Below are 20,252 nucleotides of genomic sequence, written 5' to 3'. Positions count from 1 at the left end.
TGGTTTGGGACTAACGGCTCTAGAAGAGTTCCTCTTCACATTAAAATTGTCTTCATTTTTAGCTGTTACAGTAAACCAATATACAATGAAGCACCAATACATTAATCCTTAGAGGTGACCTGTTTTGGTAAGTCTCACAGAGTGAAGAACCCTGATGACACAGATGTTAAGTGGTTCTCCTCATTTTTCTTGCTGCTTCATGTTCTCTGTTACATTGCAGATCATTATAAAACGGCAATCTTATTACTATAACTATTAATTATGCTTGTGATTAATTTGAAATACTTGACAACATGTAAATGGTATGGTGAGAGACAACACATAGTCTTAATGAATCCTAACACCTGAAATGGTTTGGCATCATTATCAGTCAAGTAACTGTTCCTAATTTCCTCTTAGATGAACATATTAATAGAGTTGGTCTTCAGTACAAAGCAATCAGTGTGCACCTGAACTATGGCCTGGCAGTGCAAACTGGATTCCCCTATCAGCCCCCAAGGCCAACCCTGATATAAAACTGCTGGTCCCTGAATTTGACTCTTCTTTAACACAGTCTTATCCACCCTGCCCAAAATGTCATTCCCCTCAAAAAGTCTGGTGATTGCCTTGGAACCTCCAAATATAATAAGGTTTACAAGCCTTTGTGTACTGCTATGCAAATTGCTTATATTGGAAATACTGGGGAAGCGTTTGGTTGAGGGGAATAAATAAAACAAGCACGCTTAGCCAGGGCTGTGTTCCTAAGAAAGGGGAGCAAAGAGTGCCGAGACCAGGACAAAACAACCTGCTGGGTTTCAGAAGACTCAGCCTACAACTAGGAGGGTAGAACTAGATCTATATGACAGCCTGAGTGCTGGCACAACACGTTGTGAAGATTCTTTGGGCATTGGAGCCTTCCTTTCATTAAACTAAAATACAACTGATAACCAAAGTATAAGGCTGCCCCGTTTCTATCCTAGTCAAAGCACCCTGGCAACTCTGCTCTCTTCAGGTTCAGTTAGGGTGAAAGGCGAGAGTAATGCAGATGTGAGTGTTATTGATCTAACCTGGGCTTTCTTTTCCATCTGCTTTTCAATTTCCCCCTTGCAAGCAAGAATCCAGGTCTTTGTTCTGGGAAGGGAAGGGAAAAGAAAGAAGAGAGGAATAAATGGGGAGATAAGGCATATATACAGGAGATTAAGGGGAAAGTATCATAGAAGGGAGGCAAAGAAGCATTAAATCCAGGTATAAATGTTCTTTTTTAATCAAAACTTTCATAAATAGCTTTACCTCTTAAGCTTTTTTCTTAATCAAAATATCATTTCATAAAACATTTTAATAATATGTCTTTAAAATATTTTTGTGGCATGTCTTTTCTCCTAAGATCAAAACATATCTTGTCATCTTGCTATAAATCAATGTATCTTATTTTTTAAATATAACAGAATATTTGCCACCTACAATTCATAGAATATTAACAAAATTTAAATGCATCTATTCTATAAAACCCTAATTTGAGTATCTGTAGGGTAAGTATACTGATTCAAGAAAATATAGGTCCCAATATCCTGATTTAAGTGCTTTTTTAAATCGTGATACCTTCAAGAAGAAGCAGATCACTGAAAGTTAGCATAGGAGTAATTTGGTCTTCCAATTTTGAAACACTATTGAAACTGGACTGGAGTTCTAGTATGTGCCTGAACAAATGTACAAGTTACTAAATAAAATGCATTTAATTTATTTATAATAAATAAAATATCCATTTAAATGAAAATGTGAACATCTTAAAAATACAGATAAGCTATAATAAACCATAAATTATACAATATCTCAAAAATAGGTCATGTCTGAGATTTTTAGAAAGCGATACATACACATAAACCCCTTAAAAGAAAATTTGGTTGGTTGACCGAATGTTATTTCTATCAAAAATATATGTTGAGAAAATGTGATAATAACACCTACTTAATCATCAATCTAAATGTAAAAGGAATATTCATCTTCAATGGCAAATTAACTGTATGCATGCAGGAACTCCTACCAGTACATATATTCACTCTCTTATTAATGTCTTGGTCACAACTTGAAAATTTTTATCTCCGAGTTAGACCTCTTCCACAACCACTAGCCTATATATCCAATTTCAACCTTAATGTCTTGATTTAGATACCTTTGACACCTCAAACTTAAAATGTCCAAGACAAATTAGATATTCCTTATCACACCCCATCTCCCAAGCCTGTTCCTCCCACAGTCTTCGACATCTCTGTTAAGGCAACATCATCAATCCAGTTGCTCAGGCCAAAAACTTTGTAGTCAGTCTTGACCTGTCCCCTTCTAACTCAAATTTAACCTGTCACCAAATCCTACTGGTTCTACCTCTAAAAATATATCCAGAGACTGATCACTCCTCATCACCTCCACTGTTACCACCAGGTCCGAGCCAACTATAACTCTTGCATTGAATATTGGAATAACTTTCCAATGGGTCACCCTGCTTCCACCTTGTCCTGGTACGATATAGTCTATAAAACGCAGTTAGAGTGATCTTTTTGAAAAGTGAATCAGACCATATATATGACACCATGGCTCAAAAACCTTCAATGGCTTCCCATAGTTAAGTAAAAGCCTTCCGGTATCCTACTAAACTCGAGCCCTTTTCCTTTTCTGAACCCCTCTCCTATGACTCTCCTTCACGTTTCGTTTTGCTTCTGCATCTTTGCTTTAATAATTCACTGTAGGCAGGCTCACTCTTCTGCTTGGAACACTCTTGCCCCAGCAGCTATCTACATGGCTCTGTTTCTAATTTTAAATGTCAGGAGGCATGACCTGACCACAGTACTTCATGTCTGAAACCATCTCATCCTCACCAATGTTCTTTTTCTGCCTTTCTCTGCTTTATATTTTTTCGATAGCCCTTATACCCAACACTATACTAACTTATGGCAGCAGATTATGTTTTCTAAAAATACAGCTCCAGCAATATGTCCAGACCTACATGTTCCTCTAGAACCTTGCCACTCCCAAAACAAAAGGGGGAGTCTATGTGCTCTCCCATTGAACCTGGGTGGGCCTTTGTGATCTCCTCTACTAAAGTATGGTGGACGTGACTCTATGGGATTGCCAAAGCTAGACCATAAATGCAATGCAGCTTCCACCTGGCTCTCTAGGGACACTCATTCTTAGAATCCAGCCTCTATACTAGAGGGGAAACCAGGCCATATGAAGAGGTCCATAAAGAGAAAAACCAATCCTCTCTCCACCCATCTCAGCCTGGACTAAGCTCCCAGCCCAGAGCCAGCACCAGCCTGCTTGCAACAGGAGTGAGTCACGTGGAAGCACCTCCTCCAGCATAGGGCCATGTATGTAGGGCCAGTACGGTCACATAGGGCCCTGTGCTCACGAGGGCTTAATTTGGTGTTTAGAGCTCTGTGGTCAGTCTTGAAATTCCTAACAATTTCACCTTTGAAGTTGTATTCTGTACCTGAAGCCTCATGAGACAATGGAACAGACCCCAAGGACTTGGAGCCTTGGTTCCTGTACGGTCCCTCATGCCCAAAGCCTGGCTCCTCTGCCCTTCCTCACTCAGTGACTGCTGCCTCCTCTGTCTCAGGCAAGGGCCTGACGCAAACCCAGGGAGGGATCCTGTAATGTTTTAGGGTACAATGTGGTTTTCCCCATCCTGAGATGGCAGCAGTGGCACATAAGGACGAGTGACTCAATATGGGCAAGCCCTCATCCACCCAAATCCAGGTACCAAGCACATCCAGAATTAAAGTTGCTCTTCTTTGAGTTCAGTCCACTGGGGATGGGGTGGGAGGCCCAAGAGAAGGGGAGCATCCTGGCTTCACACTCCCACCCATTCCCAAGGCACAGAGCATCTGTCTCGGTGGGCTCCTTGTGCTGAGTTGCAAGGCATGACCCCCAGGTGCCAGTGATAATCTGCAGAGCCCAGCAAATATCCCGGAAAGCTCAGTCAGACGTTTTAAAAGGTCAGGACAGACACCTGGGGAGCTTTCCCAGCTCCTCACTGGACTTCGAAGCTCACGGTCCCAGCACCAGGGAAAATCAAGCCTCATTGCTTCTGACTGTGCAGACTGGTGGGGGTTGGGGTAGAGGCAGAAACTACCAGTTTTTCAGCACAGTCTGATTATTTAAAGGGCCCCCATGGTCCTAGAATGTCTGCAGACCCACCCACTCTGGGAACGACAGCCAGGGCAGCAGCTAGAGGGGTGCCAGTCTGGTGCAGAAGTGAGAGAGGTGCCTGGAAAAGGGGTGAGTGCTGGACAGGTGGCATTGTTCCCTCTTGGACCCCTCCCCCACATACAGCGGCACAACATGGTGAAACAGGTCACCCTGTACTGACAAATCCCTAAGGCTCTGCCCCTTACAACATAACAGAAGGGACAGCTCCACCTTGGACGCAGAGGCAAACAAACACAGGGCCTGTCCAAATGAGGAGACAGAGAATTATGGCCCAAAAGGGGGAATGGATCAAGGTTCCAGTGGGAGAACTAAGCAACACAGAGAAAGCCAACCTAATAAATGAGGAGACAGATAACCTAACAGACACAGAATTCAAAACACTGGTGATAAAGATGCTCACAGGCTTGACAAATATGATTGACTACAGCAAACACATAAGAAGAGAAGGCTATGCTAAATGAAACGAAGGAAAACGCACACAAAACCAATGGTGAAGGGAAGGAAACCAGGGTTCAAATCAATTATTTGGAACGTAAGGAAGAAAAAATCAGTCAACCAGTGCAGAATGAGGAAGCAAGAATTGAAAAAAATGAGGAAAGCTTCCCAAATTTTGTGAAGGAAATGGACATACAGGTCCAGGAAGCATGGGGGGTCCCGGATGAGCTGGACCCAGAGGGGACCACAACAGGATGCATCATGATTGAGATGCCAAAGGTGAAAGATAAAAGAGAGAGTCCTGGGGGCAGCAAGAGAGAGGCGGGGAGTTGCCTACAGGGGGGTGCCTATAGGACTGCCAGCTGATTTCCCAGGAGACACTTTGCAGGCAGGAAGGGACTGGCAAGCAGTATTCAATATGAGGAAAGGCAACCTGCAACCAGGATTATTCTATCCAGCAAAGCTATCATTTGGAATGGAAGGGCAGATGAAGTGCTTCCCAGACAAGATAAAGCTAAAGGAGTCCAAGCCATTATTATATGAAATGTCAAAGGGACTTATTTAAGAAAAACAAGATCAAAACTATGAATACTAAAATGACAACAAACTCACAACTATCAACAAGTGAATCTAAAAAATAACAACAAAATCCAACTAAGCAAACCAGAATAGGAACAAAATCATAGGCATGGGGATCATTTGGAAGGTTATCTATCAGCTGGGAGGGGGGAGGGGGAGAAATGGGGAAATGGTGCAGGGATTAAGAAGCATAATCAGTTAGTACAAAATAGACATGGGGAAGTTAAGAATAATATAGGAAAGGGTGAAGCCAAAGAACTTATATGCATGACCCATGGACATGAACTAAGGGGTGGTGGCATTGCTGGAGGGAAGGGGGGTGCTGGAGGGAAGGGGGGTACTGGGTGTAGGGGAGCAAAGGGGAAAAAAGTTGGAACTACTATAACAACATAATCAATAAAATATACTAAAAAAAAGATTATATATATGAATGTACTTGGCAAACTATGTTGCCACTTGCAAAGAAAACCATTCATGGTAGTAAAGATTATTATTCAGGCTCTTTCCATGATACCTCAGATATCACTCAGTACTTATTCAGGACAAAGAAGGTATAAACCAGGAGTCTATAAGAAGTCCATATGCTTGCAGTGTAAGTGGTTTTCCATGTAGCAGGAGCAAAAAGTCTACAGTAGAAACACGCTCACCTTTTTTATGGATTACTGGACCATCTGAACCACAGAGCTTGTTTTTATCCATGACTTCATTTTCATGAATGGCTGGATGAAAGATATTCTTCTGACCAAGTGTGGATTATGTTTCCATTTACTAGCCCGGAAATTGGCTAGAGAAAGATTTCTTCTTCTCTTGGCACATTCATTGTCACTGCCTTCCCAAAGACTCTTCCCAATTTTTCCCTACTGAGAACTAAGTCAGGGCCAAGATCTTTACAGCAGCAAACTCATTGGCAAGAATCCCGCATTAGCGGAGTAAATGGTCCACAGATGTAGCTGATGCAAGAGACAGAAGCAATTGCCAATCTCGGGTCTTCTTTTCCCTTAGTGGAATTCAGAAACTGAACCACATCTGTAATGGGAGCTTCTGAAAGCCACATCGGTGCTGCATTAGTTGGTATTATGAATATTCTAAGTGTCAGAAAACTAAATGAAGATGGATGCTAAATGTCATTTCTCATGAAAAGAAATACAGCTTTTTAAAAATAAAATTTTGTTGCCAGTGCATCAGTCGTTTCTTAAAGAGATCTTTCACTTCATCTGTCCATCCCTCTGCCCTGTGCAAAGATACTCTTGTTCACTTCTACAAACTCCTCCTGCTGCCCCAGTGATTCATCCTGCCAGTAAGCTGACTGGAGCATGTTATGAAATGTGTCTAATGGTGGTCTCGGGAAACCAGCGGGCACTCCTTGAAGGGAGGACAGAGCTGAGGCTCTCCTCAAGTCCTGTACCTGGTGAGGATAGATCTCCAGGTGTTTGGGGAAGCTGATCTAAGTGTTGTGCTTAAGAATTCTGCCTGTCCCTGTATAATCCTGCTGTTTACTGAGCATCTACCTGCCAGGCATTGTTGTGGGTTCTGAAATGTCAGTTAAGTAAGGTAAATAAGGCCTTTCCTCAACTGGAGCTTTCTTTTCACTTGGAGAAAGGAAACAGGTGATAATTAAAGAAACAAATAAGAGAACAAGATAAATTCAGATTGTAGTGAAGGGCTTATGCAGAAAATGAATAGGAGTGTAGATAGGGGAACAGGGTGTCGGAAACAACCATCATACATTCACTTATTCAATAAATATTAATTAATTTCCTAAATTCCATGCATTGTTGTAGATACTGGGAATACAGAAGTGAATTCAGAGAAGGGTATACACATCAAAAAGATTTGTGAATGCACAGACTTGCATTCTAGGAGGAGACGGACAAACCAACAATTTAGTAAGATGGAGTAGATTCTTTGGGAAAAAGTAAAGCAGAGGGATAGGAAGTACAAAGACTTTGAGGCAGAAACAAGAGTGGAAATGCCGTTGGTGTGACTGAAGCATAGAGAATGAGAAGAAGGGAAGGAGTTGAGGCTAGAGAGGTAACCAACACAAAAGCACTCCTGGAAACTGAAGCAGGGCAGCCAATAGAGAAAGAAGATTCAGTTTCTGCTAATATTCACCATTCAGTCTATTTAACAAGAAAACTTCATATGACATAAACAGCAGTGCTCATGCCCTCACCTGTTTACTAAGTCAACCAAATATCAAACTGAGCACCTACTATAAGTTAAGACATCGTGCATTGCCCTCTCTGTAAGCCATGTCATGCTTTATGTCTCAACTCCTATCCTACCCAACAAAAGCTTTCTAAGGAGCAGAACGCAAGCACTTAAAATAGAATAAACAGTCTAAGTGTGCAATCCTAATGTAACTGGAGATTACAAATGTAGAAATACAAAGTAAAGAGGCCAGTTGATTCCATCTAAGTCTGAATGTGAAATCCTTGAAAAATGTCTGTATCAATCACTGAGCATGCTGCTACCCTCTGCACTTAACTTGTTCACTTAAGTACATATACAGGATGGAGGGAAAGTAGGTTTACACTTGTCCATATAGAAAATAATACAAGAATAAACTGTGTTTCACATAACACAACTGTAAACCTAATTTTGCCCCACCCTGTCTTTATGAAAGATGGTCTCAAGATTTTAAATAGATTCTTGGGCCTCCGAGGGATAGTTCTAGAGATAAAGAGGGAAATTCTGTGTAGCTACATTTGCAACGCCTCACAGCCCAGAACAGCATTCACAATGAATAGCAAATAGGGTACTCATCCCAAAAGAATGAGACTAAAAGTCCTCATTGTTCTTTTCTAGGAAAGAGGCTTCCTGATAAACAAGGCAAGCCCATGCTGGCATGAGTAAATCATACATGAAATAACTTTCATTTTGCCACTGCTTTTGAGCAGGAACTCCATGAAAATTTCAGTCCACCTAGAACGATGCAAGGCCCCCTCACATTAAAACCCTAATGCCCTTCTCCTGGCTCAGCACGTGTAAAACCGACTGTGTAATCTGACTAGAATAGAGCGTATGAAATGAATAATGGAGCTCGTATGTGTAGTCTGTCATTTTGTATTACTGTGGTGTAGAGAAAAAAAGATGCAAACAGTTAGTGATGAACGAGGCGAAGGAGGGAAATGAAAATGTCAAGAGCGCAAGGAAACTGTTAAATGGCACCAAATGCCTGGACGGGGAGTTTGTCTGCCCATGTGCTGCTTGTCTCCCTCAATCTATCATCAGAAAGGACACGCTACCTCAGGAGGAATGAATGTCCTAAGTCAGGAGCAGGGAGAGGCCTGCAGTCCCTTACTGCCTACGGCAATAGCAAGCCTGTCCTAAACTGTCAGTTTACTGGCTTCACTGTAAACTGGCTGCTGTCACCAGGAGATCCAGAAATAGCAGCACACAGGGACTCCTGGCCTCCACGCCCTACTCACGATTTGGCAAACACTAAAATCAGAGGATAAGTATGGTGATTTTCAGCATCTTTTAAAGGAAAAGTAGATAGACATGGATATAGCTACCTCCTCTCAATCATTTGTTCAATTAAGAATCCAAATTTTAGCAAAAAGGGTCACTCCACATCTGAAAACAGATGGCTAACAAGAAGCAGAGGGATTCCAAAGAGAAATGGAAGAAAAATTGAGTTACCTCTGCTGCCTACAGTCCACACTCACCTTACAGTAGTGAAAGCTGGGAAAAGCCAATGAAAATAAGCTAAAAACGCTCTACAAGGTAAAGTTGTTGCCTCTACAAGTTGACTACTCCCCTCAGGAGAACAAGTTACAAGGTTTCAGAGAAGAGAAAACTATTAGCACAAACGAATCCCCTTCATGAACAAAGAAACAGAAGAACAAGGAAATGTTTTCTTAGTTCTCTCAGAAAAGGAACTACAGAATGCCACCAATCATCCCTGAAAAACAGGGGCAAGTAACCAGATGAGGCCCCCCAAACAAGCCTACCTCTAAGAAGCTTCTAAATGTATATTCATCAATATATGTTCATCAATATATGTCCCTGTTTAACACTTCAGCTAAAAACAGGGCCTTTGTCCTCTTGCCAGTGTGACACTGAATTCTTTAACAGGCCATGTATGTGGTGGTGGGGAAGGTGGGAAGGGGAAGTTAAAGAGAGAATATTTAATAAGTATTAGTGATTCAATTACCCTAGGTAGTTGATATTAGTGATACTACGTCTAGTTCAGTTAAAATACTGGGTTATTTAGCCCCATATGTTTGTTCAGTATCCTTGTTTGTTTGTTTTTTCGAACTAATAGTCTGTTTTTTAGTGCAGGTTTAGATCTATAGAAAAACTGAGCAGAAAGTACAGAGTTCCCACTGTTTTCCTCTCCCTTCCTCCACACTCAGTTTCCCTTATAATCTTGCATTGGTATAGCACACTTGATACAATTGATGAACTAATACCAATACATTATTATTAACTAAGTCTATAGTTTACATTGAGGTTCACCTTTGTATTGTACAGTTCTACAGGTTTTGACAAAAGTGTAATGACATACATTCACCATCAGGCTCCATCTATCCATCCTCCCATCCCCAAACCGTAGCAACCACTGGTCTTTTCTTTTTTCTTTCTTTCTTTAAATTGTGGTCAAATGTACATAACATAAAACTTACAATCTGAACCATTTTAAGTATACAATTTTATAGTGAAGTATATTCACACCATTAAGCAAGCGATCTCTAGAATGTTTCATCTTTCAAAACTAAAAGTCTATACCTATTAAACACTAACTCCCCATTACTCCCATCCTCCCCACAGCCCCTGGAAACCACCATTTTGTGTCTCAATGAAACTAACTATTTTGGGCAGCTCATATAAATGGAATCATATAGTATTTATATTTATATTGGTCATTATCTGTGTTGTATAGTGAATTATTATTGGTCTGCAGCCTAAGTAAGAAGCATTTTATAGTGGCAGAGAAGATAGCTCAAGCAATCAGTGCCTTTGAGACTATATGGCTTATATTAGCATTTTTGCTAATAATGCTTTGCAAAAATAAAGAGGCATTTCAGTATTCTACCACTAAAAATGGTTTTAAGTTTTATTTATACAAGCTTTCTCAAAATGTCTTTTTTTCCATGATTAGAAGTGATCCAAACAAAAGAAAACCAAAACTTACCATTTTGATAAAACAGGTGAGTCATGAGTCAATTTCATTTCTAAACAGGATTTTCCTAGAGTTGTTAAAATGGTTACACAAGGAGAACTGCAACACGGTTAAATCACAGGCATACAAATGTACCTGATACTGAACTGTTCTAGTAAATTCTGTTAAATAGGTGTGTCTTTAAAATTAGGTTTTAATAATTAAGTTAAAAACTGTCTTTTATCAATAAAATATGTAATATTTAATTAAATACTTGTTGAGTTTTACCTAAAAACATATCATTCCTGCAGAACTACTCCAAAGTTTAATCCCACAAATTTTTAAAGAGTTTTAGGGGGAAAAAAATCCTTTTTCTACTTACTTTCACATGACAGAAGATATATATCTGTTTGAAACAGCTGGCAAAAGTTTTACATAGACATACACTATATAAACTGAAATAAAATCAATGAAGCAAACATATTGAATATTTAATAGTAATCATTAGAATAGAAGGCTTCATTCAACCTTAAGGTATAGTTTTCTGGTTAATTGAAAAGAAGTTTCAGAATGACAGTTAAAGAAAACTAAATAAATGAAGTAACTTATTTTGAATGTAAGTAATGTAAGTGTATATCATTCTCTAATCTAATGTCTAGCCAATTTCTTTTCTCAGAATAACAGGTCTGCTGATTAGAGCTCTCACTCATCTGTCTTGAATAAACCTCAACCAATTATGCTTTTTCTCAGCTTCACAGTTTAAAGCATCCTCTAATTCTTTTCTAGTTTTTTTTCAGCTCGCTTGCTTACCTTAGCCCAATCGCATTTTTTTCCCTCTACAACAGCTCACCTTTAGTCTTTCCAAAGGATTCATCTGTTTTTAAAGGACAACTCTTTCTATCCCCTACTCACTTTCATTAGTTTCCTTGTAATTTTGTAAATTAATTAAATTACAAATAGAGTCAGCATAAAAAGGGTTGAGAACACATACAACTGACTCTTCTAGATGTACAATTCTACTGTGTTTAATAGAGTGGACATTAATTAGCATGTTTTACAGAAATAATGAAGAGTATTAGTGGATCAACTGCGTCAGTTAAAAATGTTTCTGCATTCTTTCCACGAAGATGGCGCCCAAAGCGAAGAAGGAAGCTCCTGCCCCTCCCAAAGCCAAAGCCAAGGCAAAGGCTTTGAAGGCAAAGAAAGCAGTGCTAAAAGGCGTCCACAGCCACAAAAAAAAGAAGATCCGCACGTCACCTACCTTCCGGAGGCCTAAGACACTGCGGCTCCGAAGGCAGCCTAAATATCCTCGCAAGAGTGCTCCGAGGAGAAACAAGCTTGACCACTATGCTATCATCAAGTTCCCCCTGACTACTGAGTCAGCCATGAAGAAGATAGAAGACAACAATACACTCGTGTTCATTGTGGATGTCAAGGCCAACAAGCACCAGATCAAACAGGCTGTGAAGAAGCTCTATGACATTGATGTGGCCAAGGTCAACACCCTGATTAGGCCTGATGGAGAGAAGAAGGCATATGTTCGACTGGCTCCAGACTATGATGCTTTGGACGTTGCCAACAAAATTGGGATCATCTAAACTGAGTCCAGCTGGCTAATTCTAAATATAAAAATTTTATTCTATTAAAAAAAAAAATGTTTCTGCATTTAATAAAGACTGTCTGATTTAAAAAGAAAATAAATGCAAGTGTCCTTCACACTAAGAAAGAGTAATACAATATAGAAGAAACAAATTTATAAACATAAAGAAGTGTTTATTTTTAAAATTCACTCATTTTGCAAAAGAATTAATATCAGAACAGCTTTAGTAACTGGAAACTCTCAAAGTATTATGAAATATTACTTTTATGGCACTTCAATTAATATGCTACTTTTAAGAGAAAAACATTCTTACTATAATAATACTAATACACATGAAATTTGTTCAAAAACAAATTACTACATAATTATTGTTTCATTATGTGCTGCCTGACTAATACAAGTTTTCTTGCCTTTTAACATTTTAATTGACTTCATGGGTATTAAATTGTTTTAATGATATTTTGAAATTAATCAATGGATTACCCATTCAAGAATTGTGTTTATATATACCAATGCAATAAAAGAAAAAAAATAATTGAGTAAAAATTTGCAACTTTGTGCTGCTTAAGAAAAAACCCTTATTATTTTAAATTGCATATTTGCTTAACTGGTTAAAGAATGTAATTTTGATTTCACAGTCCAATGAAATAATGTAAAAAACATGGATTCACACTAAAAATAAAGAAATGTATCTTTGAGCCTTATTAAGAAACAGGTTTTCAATAATGGCTTTTATTTCATGCCATGTCAGTACATAACGTGTTATTTTATAAAGAATTATACTAGGAAAAACAAAGCACAAGTCATTGAAAGTGAGCACCCAGACAATAATTATGAGAAACATGTTTTCTGTCATGAGTGCTGCCGTCTCATAATTTCACAAAGGAATCTTAAGTCTTTGCTCTTGTAACATAACATAAAGAATACTTATTTTAAAAAACACTAAATTTATATTTAATAAAATACTATACTATATTCCTAAATATTGTGAAAGAATATGTTTTAAAAACCAGCACGTAAAGTTCATTCCCTAGATGCTATCAAGTTCCCAAATAGGGAAAATTTATTATGATATCAGTATTAAAAGATAATACAAGGATTACTTTTTTTTAAGTAATAAAATTCTGAGAGGCTGTTACTGAAGTCTCAGGCCCTTTTACCTTTTAAATGTTTTCAGGTCGATGTGGCCTCAGGTAATGAAGACGGAAGGGTAAAACTTGCCCACAATTTTTGTGATAAATGTTCAAATAAGCATACCAGATGACAACATAAATGTTATCACAGCTTCTCACAAGGAGTTGACACTTAAACTTTTTCTATTCTGGACATGATCAAACTGGAAAAATAAAAAAACAAAATAGGGATTCACTTCAGTCTTTTATTTTCCCACACTGTGGAAAGATTTTTTTTTTTTCTTTTTTTTTTTCTATCCCCAAGATGATTTGAGTTGACAAATTCGTTCTTCTGGTTACTTAGCTTCCTAACCTCAAAAGTCCATTTTCTAATTTCTCTCTCATCCAGCTGTGGACAGACTAATGCCACCAACCAATGTAATAAAATCCCTGAGGGGTTTTGGATTAGGGTACAAAATTCTAATGAAAGGTGAAGAATTAGATGTGAAGTCTGCCAATATTAAAGACCAGATCTCCATAGGAGAAAAAACAGTTGAAGGTGGTTAATGTATATTCCATTCTTCCCAGGGAAAATGCCGTGGAGCGTTTCTTAGGAAAAAACTGGAAACTCTTCTTGCCTAAAACACTCCTTGAAAGTTGATAAAATTTAAGGACGCTCTCTATTTTGGTTCAGTTTTTCTCAGAAACAAATGTTCAGTTTTCTTCACAGAACCATGAGTCAATAGCCTAGTGTAGCTACATTAGTGTTCCTTTGTCTGTGGGGATATATTCCAAGACCCCCACTGAATGCCTGAGACCACAGATAGTACTGAACCCTGTAGGTACTATTTTTTTCCCTATACATGCATACATCCATACATACATCCATACATATATACATATATTTTCACTTAAAGAAAGCACTTTACAGCTTTTATTTGGCATATTTTTATTGCCAGCATCACTATTTTTGTGCTTTGGGGCCAATATTAGGTAAAATAAAGGTTACTTGAACACAAGTACTGTTATACCACCTCAGTTGATCTGACGCACTACATGGCTACTAAGTGACAAATGGGAAGAATTATATACAGTGTGAAGATGCTGAACAAAAGGATGATTCACAATCCTAGGCGGATGGAGCATGATAGTGCAAAATTTCATCACGCTACTCAGAAAGGTGAACAATTTAAAGCTTATGAATTGTTTGGTTTTAGAATTTTCCATTTAATATTTTCAGGCCACAGTTGACTGCAAGTCATTGAAACCATGGAGAGCAAAACCACAGATAAGGGGGATTACTGTACTTGCTGTTAGATTCTAAAATATCTGGGGCAATGTCTGTCATGGATGCAGGCAGAATGGATGATTGGAAAATCACATACCTGCCCCTCCACATGCATGTGGTCAGACCCAAACTTACCTTAGATTATTACTGACTTTACAGCCTCGGTTTCCTGTTCTATAAAATGGAATACCTGCAATACTATTCACCTCATGGATGGAAGTGAAGATTAATGAGAATGTACATTAAGAACAATGCTGGACCCATAGTAAGTAGTCAATAAAATTTTCACCTATTTTTTGTTGCCCTATTCTCTAACAAATTACTGCCTATAAATAAAAGTCTTTCATTTTTAAATTATCTTTAATTAATACCTGTGTCCTCAGTATCATATCAAATCCTGTAAATAAGGTTACCGATTATAGTTATCTATCAGATACAGAAATACAGCTTTGTAATTACCCTCTTTTCAGGACTCATGTTCTCCCTTTGGGTTTGCAAAAGAGAGACCCCAAATGTTAACCATCAATATAAAAGTATAAAATATAAAGTATATAATATTTTTCTTAACTTTCTAAGATTTAGAAAAGTGTTAAGTATCGTTCTCCTTTCTTAGATCACTATCTGCCCCTGCCGATTATTCTTCCATTCCACCATTCATCTTTAAATACAGACTATATCACCACTATTCCCACCAAATAAGTTATCTGGAAAATTTTTGAATGATTTAGGAACTTGTATCTGGTTTCAAGTAAAATAAAGCATGAAACAAGTCTGTTTCCTAATGTTACTGATGTACTTATTAAGATATGGCAGCATCCTCTGGATTAATTTTCAAGCACAGACATATTCTAACTGGAAAAGAAAACTAATGTAAAGACATTCTATTTGTTCACAGAGTCAATGAAACAGTAAGAAACTGCATGCTCTACAATACAAGGACAGTATCCGCTTCATCAACATGTATAAGAAATAAAAAGCATTTAGAGCAATACAAGTTCATCAAATCAGAAGGAAAAAAATGTTTTTAAAGTAGAAATGAAATACCGAATTTAAATGCATTACTGAGAAACCAATAAACTTACAATGTAAAAATACTACAGATTTAGAGAAACAAACATGGTTAAATTTATTTAAGAAGACCAACTTTTCCACTGTGAGAAAAGTTTATAATGATTACTGCCTATGGTATAATTTAATATTTAATTAAATCTAAAAGTGCTATTAATGAAATGTCTTGCACCAAGTGATTAAATCAATAGAAAGTCATTTTCTAAAAGATAAGAAATACATCTACATTTTTGAACTGTAAAAATTAATGCTGAAGCAAAAGAAAAATTAATAATTGGCAGACTCAAGCATATATCTTAATATAAAATTAACATAAGAACCAACCTAATAATAGATAACAAATGCACTAAAACTGCAATTCAAATTTAAATAACTTAACACTGTAATGTAGTACTTCATGATTTTGCCTCAGAAGACGGTCTACATTACAATCACAACAAATAAAAGTAAAGTTAAAAATCATTAAAAGAGTAGATACAAAAGGTGGATGCCTGCAACAGCCTGTAATTAGATCAATGTTTAAAAAAATTATAAGCCACAATGAAGTTTATACAATGTAGAGAAGGCAGAAACATTGGTAGTTCTTTTTATAAAAGACTTTGAAACTTTAATTACACTCTTACACTGTCTCCACTTCCAAAAACTTGAGCTCCAGACCACAATATTAAGAAGCATAAATTTAAAAATAAAAGAAATTAGATTAATCACATACAGTCAAAATTATTTACCTTCAACTTCTGTAATCTAAAAGACTTTCCTTTTATAGATGGAACACTGTTGATAAGACGTTTTATTCTGAACCTATTTCTATTAATCTGGCTTTGCCAGATCACTCCAAGAAATGTGATTAATTGTATTTTGGGGGCAGGGTAGAGAGGTCACGTACACTGTAAGGCTTTAACTAATTACGGTAATTGTTAGTTTCTCTCTGGTTGATTGAATGGATTTTTCTCACCTTCAAATCAGAGAAAAGCTGAAATGGGCTAAATAAATTTTAGTATTAATAAATATATAACTAATTTTAAATATCTAGTCTCCTGGCAAAAGCCAAGAAAAAAATCTTTCATACTTAAGTTACTACCAAAACCCCATTAGGTCGTTAGGTCAGTCAAAATGAAAAATTAAGATTTTTGAACACTGATCTGATTCATCTTTGGAATTATCTGTTAAATTAGCACAAAACACAAGGAAATTTTTAACAGTAGTAAACAGTAAATACAGTCTGTTCTAATGAAACACTGCTTTAAATTTGTACTCAAGTCTAAAACTGTTACAGAATTTCCACCAAGTTCATCTTGCTCATCAACGCCCTAATTCCCTTTTGAGATTTTTCAGTTTGCACTCATTTGATGATTATTAAGAACTTACTATACCTCCCAAAGAAAATTTTAATAGAGGGGGAGAAATAAAAAGAATATAAAACATACCATAAGTCACACAAGCACATTTAAAGGCACTAAACAGTGCCTGACACATAGCAGGCGCCTACTGAATACTGCTGACTGCATGAGTAAAGGGGCTGCAATGTCAGCGGGAAACAGGCAGCATGTTAGCATTACTGAGTAAGCCTCAACTTCCCTACTTCAACCAGTAATGCTGTCTAATAGAACTCCAAAGGAAAGCACATGATGCGATTTTATTTTTACTTTTATTATGAAGCATCCCACTACTTAAAACAAATAAAAAAAAAATAAAAAAAAAAAAAAACAACCACACTGAACAAAACTTTATTCTGAAATGTCAGGTACCAGGAGATAAAAGGGAAAAATCAAATTTACCTTAAAGTTGACAAGTTATATTTTATTTAGATACATACACATGTATAAATAAATTAAACTTTTAATTACCATTACTTCATTGATATGGCCATGCAATTACTAATCACCATGCCTGCTACTTTCTCTTACTGTAACATCCTCACTAAATCTCCCACTAGTCCATTTCTCTAAATACAAAGTAGTCTTCAAAGCCTTGTTCAAATGCAACTTCTTCTCTGAAGTCCTTCGGATTTCTCCAGCTACATACGAAACCACTTCTCTTAAGTCTCTCAGCAATGACAGACCTGTTCTATGATGACTGACTCAAGCAGATCTCACTTCCTGCAAGGCTGCAAGCACCTCCAGAAGATGCATGCATCTTGCTTACATGTTAGCTTCACTATTTACCTGGTAGAGTGGCTTACAATTCTGAGATATAAGGTCTATCGAGAAGTTATCCAGCCATGTACTAGGAAAAGTACAGACATTTATTGAAGAAGATACAAGATACAAGAGACATTGTACATAGGACAATGACGACTCAGTCCCCTTCAAAGTAGGCACCTTGGGACCTCACACAGTTCTCCCAATCACCATCAGCTGCCCTGTCGTACTTTCCTGAATCTCACTGACACTCAGAAATCTTTTCCCTTTCAAAGATGATTTTAGTTTTGGAAAAAGCCAGAAGTCACAGGGAGCCAAACCTGGAGGTGAAGGGGGCTGAGTCACCTGGGTGATTTGATGTTTCGCGTAAAAACTCTGCATGAGACATGATGCATGAACAGGCACGTTGTGATGATGAAGCTGCCAATCACCAGATGCCCACAGCTGCGGCCTTCTGAATCATCCAAATAGTTTCCGTGGAGGAATGTTCAAGCTTAACGCAAAATTTGGTGCAAATTCGTTGCTCTACTTATTCCGTCATTTTGAATGCAACAGCCACACAGTACACATGCTCACTCAATGGCATTTACCACCACCACTGACTAGTACAGTGAAGTTGTCATTGTTCACACACGAACATTCCAGTCCACTCTCCTTGGCTGCCAGGTAACATCAATGTCATGGAAACCATTCTTGTTATAATAACAATGGTTGGACTTTTTCTCAACAGACCTTGTACACAGTATTTTAAGTAATTTAGAAAACTAAAATATGAATGCTCATGGCAGAAAAGATTGAAAATGGAATAATACAATGATTATGTAATGATCAATTACATGCATTGACCTGAAAATTATTTAATGCCAGGCAAACACAGAACCTTGGGAGAACCAAATGAGGCTTAGAATTGCATTATTTCTAACAATTGAGTTATCTCCTCTACTCAGAATACTGTTGCCTCTGGTGTGTCATCTAGCCCTCCAAGTATTCCTTGAGTGACTGCTATATTCCAGGTGCTTCAATGGTTAACAGGTATACAAAAAAAGAACATGTTATAGGCATGGTCCCAGCTCTGAAAAAAATCAACTCAAAAAAAAAAAAAAATTTGAGGCACCCAAGCAAATGCTTCTAGAAAGGAATTCTTTCATTGACTATAGTCAGAAAACAGAAGCAGTTGTCTGCTGTGCAGTCTCTGACATTCTCTCCATTCCTTTCCTACCTAGCTCTAATGAATGGAAGCCAAATGAGTCATTAACCACAAATAAACTGAGTAATTAATCTTAACCAAATGTGTAACTCGATCAAATTTAGTTGAAGTGGGCATTCTGTGGGTTTTATAGTGCCTTTGAGGTTCTGAACACTGTAATATATCCCCTGTTAATTTAGTCAAACTGCCTTAGCCAGGAAGCTGTAGACAGGCAATGTGACTTCTGGTTAGTCCCCAGGGCCTCCTGCTGTCTCCAGTGACTTTTTCTGGGCTCATTTAGGCATTAACTTGTCTGTGCTCAGGCATTTCCACTATGTTTGGGCTCAGTGTTATGGAACATCAAATAATCAAAGCTACTTAAATTTTAAAAGAATGTTCACAAGTTCATTATTTATTCAGTGCACAAATAATTTATTAATCCCATGAAATGTACAAAATTTCTGCAATCTTAAAATATAGTGAGCTAGAATATACATAAAAATAAGTATAGCATAATATATGATAAATGGTAAGTCAAGAAGGAGTCTGAAAAGGGAAAGTCACTTCTTTATGAATAATAAAAGTTAATATTTATTGAGCACTTACTATGTATTAAGCACAGAGTACTGCACTAAGCTCTTTACACAAATAACTGTGCATTAAATCATGAAGTACGACTTATGGGAGGATAAATAATAAGAAAATGAGGTTTGGGCCCTGAACTATAAAATTGCCTTAGCCATTAAAATCAGAAGAACTTTAAAATTGGGAATATAAAATAAATGTTGATTTAAAAATGAACAGAAGTCCATTTTTTCTAATATTTCTATACTTCTGTAAAAATATTTAAAATCCTAACATGCATGAAATACTCATTCCAAATACATCTGGAGCATATGTTCCAAATATATGGCAATATTTTAGAAGACTCAATGCAAAGTTAAGTTTTTTTTCTTCTTAGCTAGTAATTACTTTTTAGTAAAAATATTCATTTCCCCTGAAATCCTAAAAACAATCCATTGAGATCAATTTAGTAACCAATATATAAAACAAAGTAAAATAAGATGTATACCTATTGCAACATTAATAATTAATTCTTTATTATCTTAAGGACATTTAGTATTAAAATAACACATTCTGATTTATTATATGCATGTTCTTATTCACGTAAATAATTCATACAATTACCACACTAATTAAGACCACTTGAAATATGAACTTAAAGCTGTTTCTATCAGTAAGTTGGGTAAACAGTGCTCAAGGTGATAACTAAGGATACAATAATCAAAAATACAATCAAAATAAATCCATCATCAAGGAGTTTTCAAGGAAAAATGACTTATATAAGGCCAAATGTAACTGACGCTATATACATGGTAGCAAATTCAGAGGACAGAAGATACATTTTTAATTGGAGTAATATAACACATTTTTCTGTGGGTAGCAATTGAGTTGAGCATTAAAGATAAGGACCAGGCCTTCAACTGGTAAAATGAGGAGAGAATTTTTCTCACATGCTACCTTCACAGCCATGGGAACAAAGACAGAACC

General features: G+C 37.2%; 1 protein-coding gene and 1 pseudogene across 6 annotated transcripts in view; one reads left to right on the top strand and one right to left on the bottom strand.

The window, feature by feature from the left end:
• Positions 1-20,252, bottom strand: part of PTPRM (protein tyrosine phosphatase receptor type M) — an 883,942-nt gene that overhangs the window by 787,967 nt on the left and 75,723 nt on the right. The window lies entirely within an intron of this gene.
• LOC150002873 (large ribosomal subunit protein uL23 pseudogene) lies at positions 11,428-11,944 on the top strand (annotated as a pseudogene).

The sequence above is a fragment of the Furipterus horrens genome, unplaced genomic scaffold, assembly GCF_987537825.1.
Source record: "Furipterus horrens unplaced genomic scaffold, mFurHor1.1.pri manual_scaffold_8, whole genome shotgun sequence".
Taxonomy (NCBI): Eukaryota; Metazoa; Chordata; class Mammalia; order Chiroptera; family Furipteridae; genus Furipterus; species Furipterus horrens.
The sequence above is the reverse complement of the archived record's forward strand: the minus strand, read 5'-3'. Positions and strand labels throughout refer to the sequence as shown.